Source organism: Aricia agestis, chromosome 16 (genome assembly GCF_905147365.1).
Source record: "Aricia agestis chromosome 16, ilAriAges1.1, whole genome shotgun sequence".
Taxonomy (NCBI): Eukaryota; Metazoa; Arthropoda; class Insecta; order Lepidoptera; family Lycaenidae; genus Aricia; species Aricia agestis.
In genome coordinates, this window is record NC_056421.1 from 13,309,020 (window position 1) to 13,315,930 (window position 6,911).

Genomic DNA, 6,911 nt, shown 5'->3' on the forward strand with positions numbered 1-6,911 from the left:
AAAGAGAGCGCACATGTAGGCAAATATAATTGTAGGCACCTAACACTGCGCGGTCGGAACTTGAACTTTATAGTATGGCAGCAAGAGTTGTTATTTTTTTAAACGGGTTTCACGAGTTGGACTTCTGTTGGTACTACTAATATATATTCTGTGCTTTTGGTTCAGTCCATACTTAAAGCTCATTCAAAAAAGCAAATTACCTGGGTCACAAAACCATATCGAAGGTTTCACTTTTACCTCAATCGGTATTACCGTGCAGATTATCGTAACTACCATATTCCACAGCAATTAATCCGATATAATAACTTTTAATTGGTGAAAGTATTATGAAAGATTTAGAATTATCATCTATGCAAATAAAATTTATGGAAATATGAGATTAAATACATAGGTACTCATAGCATCTTGTGTATTATCTCCCTATCGCTAAAATATTAAGCAGAAATAAGTTGACCAACACTTGTAGGTTGACGTCCACAAATTACGCAAGGTAGTCAGGGGGGAAGGGCAATTTGCACTGAATCTCATGTGGGGGAGAGAAGTATATTTTCACTGAAAACTAATTGGAAAATCAACGTGAACGATAGTATTTACATTATATTAAAAATATATTATGTCAATAGGTACTATATTTTTGTAAAAAGTAGTATTATTAAAATCATCATAATATTTTGTACCTAATATAATATCTAAATACTACATTTTTTCATAAAATAATTATATGTCACACGTAAAATTAGCTAGGGTAAGAAAGTCGAGGCGATTCTCATTATAATATTTTTAAAAGAGTCTACATTTATTTTCACCCCGGGCCTGTCCTGCTTTACACTAGATAATATGAAGAAAAACCTTTCGAGAAAAGTTAGAAAAGTGTCTTTTAGTCAAACTAGATTACTCGTTAGAACGGATGGTCTAGAAAATCTTACTTCCTAGTGCTTTTACTCTTATTGGTATTGTCAAGCTTGCGCTATAACTAGACAGTGGTAACGACAATGTTATCGCAGACTATCCCATGTTATTTTCATTGGACATTAAAATATATCTCCATATAAAATTAAGTTAAGTGGTTTGAGCAATGAGCATAAAGAAGAAACACACATACATTTTTTACATTTATGATAAGGGGATGATCGATAGATTTATAAAGAGCAAAGACTATATTTTAGTGAAATAAGTAAATGTTCCCGTACTACACAATCTCTTTAAGGAATGAGAGTCTTCGGCAGTTGGCTAACTGTGGGCTGTTACCCAATGTTTGATCAAATGTAATTTTATTTGAACCCTTACACGCGTATATAACCATGAAGGGAATGGAGATCTTGACCTAACTAATAGAAGGGGCAATAATGTCACGTACATATTATAGGTTCGGTCCCTTAGCTCGCGGAAGAAAGTTCGCACGGCGTAAAATGGAATGTTTAGTTAGATATTCGCACTATGGAAATAGCTCTTTCTTTTTCCGTTGGTGCCAAAACTTGCAAATACATAATGTTTTAGAAATATTAGAATATTATGGTTTGTAAGTATGAATTTAAGGTAAGTAAACAAAAATTACATTTAATTTTGTACCTAATTTTAGTACAGTTTGTAAGATGATGGTATCAGTCTGTTAGGACAAAATTCCTTTATCGCGCGGGAACCGTACATTTTCCAAGACAAAAGTATCATATTATGTCTGTTACCGAAATTGAAAGTATCTCCATACCTTTTTGCGAAAATTGGTTCAGGGATTTGTGCGTGAACAAGTAACAGACATACAAGAAGTACATACACATGCGTGTATAATATTAGAATTTACTACGGATGATGAAGAAAATGATGATGATAATGTTTGTATACTGTGTACACTGTACAGTAATTGTTATTGTTTTATCTGCGGAGATAGCGATCGGCAGTTGTGTGTCGTAGGCGTAGATGAAAGAATGGGATAGATACGCCAATAGCTTAATTAATGCATTTAATGTCACACTGTACAGTCCTTTATAAAAAATGACTTAAATTAAATACACAATTCAGGGCAGCACTATAATAATTTAGTTATCAACAATTTATAGTATGTTTTAATTGATGTAACATAATTTAATGAATTTAATTTATATTTGTATGACTTAAATATCTAATGTCAGTACTTATTATGTTGATATTCAATATCTTTATTTTTGACTTTTGTAATATAAGCAATATTATAATTTTGCACGCCACTGACAAGGCAGAATGTTGTATCCTTATAAACCATAATATTGTTACACCTTTATAACCACATTTCATGCAATAAATATTATTCTATTCTATTCTGTTCTGTTCTGTAGAATCTCATAGAATAGATCTATTCTGTTTAAAAATATATTTTTTGTTAATTGCAAATAATGTAATATAAGCAAGATTGCATTTTCCGTATGGAACTTTTTGTGGGCCAAGTCCTAGTAAAACGGTCACGTTCTTAGCCTTTGAGTACGGAACCCTAAAAATGTATGCTTCGACCAACATAAGCCTAAAGCCACCTAGCCATCCATCCATCCTTCCAGCCATCTCTACCAGTTCCTACATCTGTAGCTGCTACACTAACCCGCTTTTTACCTTGCGCTGGTTCATCATGAGAGACAATAGGAGCAAAGTTTTATAAAATAGTTCATAGTTCATTATCTACTGCCTTCCCGCAGTGGACTATGTTTTTAATTGAGGTGGTATAAGACAGCTGAATTCCGAAAAAAAGTATTGGGCGTCGGCTTGAGTCCTGACCGATCATAGCAGCCGGTTCCGTGGGAAGATCTAGCATCTAACCCATATTCCCAATTCCTATAGATTGCAGTGCAGACTGCAGAGTGGAGGAATAGGGGGTCAAAAAAATCGTCAAAAATGTCTCACGAAATTTATTAACACTTCCTGAGAAGTTGGAAAGTACCAAAAGCACTTAATAATGATAATGTGTTTAATGGAAGAGAGTCACATAATGTTAGTAACGGTATTAAAATAAACAATCCGTGCAAATATTATTATAAACGCGAATTTCGTTTTGTCTGTCACTTTTGCACGCACGTCCAAAGTTTTGATTTTGACAACATTTGGAGGTATTTTCTGGATCACGATAGAAGGAAAAGCCAACATTGACAATTTTTTAAGAATAAAATATTCGCAGCACGAACATAGTTGTCGACAACACCTAGTTTTTGAAAGCATTTTTAATCTTTTTAGTGCCTCAGTAGTTTACTTTTATGATATTTTACTATGTTGTTAAGCTATAATAACGAGCTTCACCATAGTCCACGCGTTTTACCTTGTAGTTTCTTGTTATAGATCACAATAATTGACTATTTTGTATCCTGGTAAACCAAAATTTTACAAAGTCTGTCTTAATATTACTTTTTACAATATAAGTAGGAGCACGTTCTTAGATTGTGTAAGACGATTTTAACCCCTTTTCTCACTTTGGTAACATAATATCGTGAGATTCGATGATTCTTGCTTAATATAATATTTCATGTCCCTAATATCTTCTAAGTACCTATGTTGTGTGAAGAATAAAAACTTTTTTATTATTTTATTATTATTTGTCTCGACTTCCCTTAGCCACTCCTAATCTCGTGTAAGATTTAGCAACAATAACTATTAAAAATAATAGATATTATGTGTAGTTTTTAAGTAGGTTTGGATGTACCCCCTTCCCCCCCTTTATACCTTGCGTAATTAGTGGACGTCCCACGACCCCTTTAATACATTTACGCCTGTGTTTTATAATTTTTTATTTCATTTTTATACTAAACTACATAATAAATCGGGACTCAGGAAATATAGTTCTACAATATAGATCTCTCTCATTACTTTTTAGATAAGTTGCATAACCTTTCTAATATGTTCTCCGTCGGCTATGTTAGTGCATGATGTTTTTGTGAATGTCATAACATTATTACACCGTGAGACAAGAAAACGGACATTACATTACTGTAATGACGCGTGAGAGTTAAATCGTTAACAACAAGTTATACAAACAACAAAAATTATAACGAATCCGCAAATTGCTGTGTATGGATTTTAAATTTACTATTGTACCCGCAACTCTGCCTTAAGTGCCTTCCCCTACGGAGATTCCGTTATTTACCGTATTTAGAGCCTTATAAACTCATAATTTGAAAGCTACAAAATTATAACAAAAATATAGCAATAATCTTCAGTATATCAATTACATTCCTTTGCCCGTTTTCAATTTTCTATTTTTGTTTATTCTACTCATGATATTAGCTTCCAAAATAATAACAATTTATTAAAATTAAAGCATTTTTGACAACAACAAAGAAACATTGAAGCTCCCTAGTGTTTACAAGTTACGTTTATTTGAAACACACTACAATACATAGACAAATTCATTAACTACTCATTCCCCGTTTTAATTTTTTTTATATCAATTTTGAAATATGTAAAAAAATAGGATTTTCGTGCGATCTCAGCAACGCGTCAAATGTTGTCAAGGTCGTTTGCTCGGGGGATGGCCTTAAGCTAAGAGTGAATCACCATTGGGTAGATCCTACTGGGAAGTCTCACGTTCCCCGGCTTATATACCCAGTCCGCCGAAAAAGAATGGCCGGCGGCTGAACTTATTCAGTCTACTCTCGTATAATATGCTTGAGTTTGGTCAGATCAGCCTGCGACCAGTCCGACCTGATTCGATTTGCTTCCGTCTAACATCATAAATGAAAAAGTGTGTCTATGTCTGTCTGTTACTTTTTCACGTTCGCTGAATCATTTTTTCTGAAAGGCATGGGAATCTTTGAGTCCCATGCAAGGACATAGGATAGATTTTGTTGGAAAAATGTATGGTTCCAGCGTGATAAATAAATTTTAATTCAACGGAGTTTTGGACGTTATCGAGTCATTTATAAAAATATCATTATCTATATCGTTTCCTATCAATGATGGGAAACGAGACAGATAAAGGATAACGAATTAATTTATGATCAACTTTATCAAACGTTATAGTAAAATATGACTTTAGTTACTTTATTAATTTTATTAAATGTTTGTTGTCTTTTCATAATATTTAAAACCGCCGAAATTTATATTTAGCATGGAAACATTTTAACTCCTGAAAAGGACGTAGGAGTAGGACATTAGTTTTATCATGAAAATTTGTACAGTAATTATACTTAGCTTCCTATTCCTCGCTGTGTCCAAACTAGGGAATGCAATCTCGTTCTCGCGAGATCTCGGCCTTTTTTAGCGAGATTGATCTCGGACGAAAAAAAGGCGAGATCTCGCGAGTTTGACGAGATTGCACTAGAGCATAAAAACGTCTTGTTTGAAGCGCGGACTGACACGGACGGAGTTGCGATCACGGGGTCAAAACAAAGAGGAGCTAGCTAAGCAACTGTGCACTGTGATTCTCAACTAGGTCCTGAATTTTGACTTCTCGTTGTTTTGTTAGTTATAAAAGAACTATTTTATTAGTAAAAGATTTGTGTTTGATAGCGCGCTTTTATAATTCTGGACGTCACGTTATCGTGGACGCCGGCTTCCACGATAAAACGTTGGGTGTACGTTAAATGCCCTTTTGATTTTATGCACTGCGGACGTTTTGTGCAGTTCAGAAGTGTAAACATTGTAATGTCCTCTAACGTGCACGTTAAAAAGTTATCGTCGACGGAAATTTAAAAGCGTCTTCATTATATATTTCCATATATTTTACTTCCCTATGTTATCGTTTTACCACGGACGTCCACGATATTACCATCACGTCCAAAATTATAAAAGCGCATTAGAAGAGAAGACTGGCTGTTTCTTTAATTTGTTATTTGATAGATAGTATGTCAAAGTTAACTACTTAAAAATTATAGACAGATACATCAAATAATGTTTGATGCATAAAATTCTATTGAAAAAAATCGTGAAAATGAATGTTAATCTTATAATACTTATCATATTTATTACTTTTTTTTTCGTAATTTATTCAAATATTGTGATTATTTGCAAACAAAAAACCTCAAACTGCTAATCTCGCGAGATCTCGAAATTGGCGAGATCTCGCGGGATTGTATTCATAAACCCGCGGGATCTCGCTTGAGCCCCAATCTCGCGAGATTTGCATTCCCTAGTCCAAACCATTTTGGTATGGTCTATCGAGAATAGGACTTTGTGACGTAAAAAAATCACAATCCTGGCAAAATGTACTGTTCCCTCGCAATAAAAAAAAATCTGCGCGAACTTTGCGGACAACATTATACTTTCTAACAAAATCTTCTAGTTAGGTTTTTTAGATATGACTTTATGAGTTTTATTGCCAAAATACGGTTCCCACGCACGCGTTTGTCTCAAAGTAATTTGCGACAATGAAGCTTTTAATCGACCGCAACGATTATTTATATGATGTAAAAGTGGTACTTACAATTTCTTATTCACACTAAGTATTATTGTTGAATTGTTGGTATTATGAACACGTGTACACACCACAGATTCCCATAGCTAAATGGTAGCAGTCGTGCCATGCTATACTACCATTAACCGCGCCATGGGACTTTCAACCTTATCGTATTGCTATAGAGACTTGGGCAATTTCTTAGGCGGTGCAATTTCTGACAGTGTCATGGAATTTTACACTTTATAGCTTGGTAATAGATGTTACACTTGCCAGTCTTAGTATACTAAACGAGCTATGCGATTGTAAGCTCTATGTCGTTGCAATGGTGATGAGACGGTAAAAGTGTTTTGGTAGTGCGCTGTGAATGCCTATTATCCTTTTACTTAAACTTTCGATTGTCCTGTCGATTCGCCTGTCACGAGCGAATCGATTAAAGCAGGCTAACCCCCTTACTTATGAAGATATTTCTGTAATGTGCATGAAAGATGACAGACAAACAGACAGAAAGAATAGAAGTAGGTATAAGTACGTGCCGCGAATAATAATTTTTACGCGACTTCTGCAA

General features: G+C 34.4%; 1 protein-coding gene across 1 annotated transcript in view; it reads right to left on the minus strand.

The window, feature by feature from the left end:
• The window catches only part of LOC121734853, a 40,791-nt gene extending 34,365 nt beyond the window's left edge, over window positions 1-6,426 (minus strand). The window contains exon 1 of the mRNA XM_042125481.1: window positions 6,374-6,426. The gene's annotated coding sequence lies outside the window, so the exon portion shown is untranslated. The remainder of the gene's footprint in view (window positions 1-6,373) is intronic.
• Window positions 6,427-6,911: the final 485 nt, after the last annotated feature.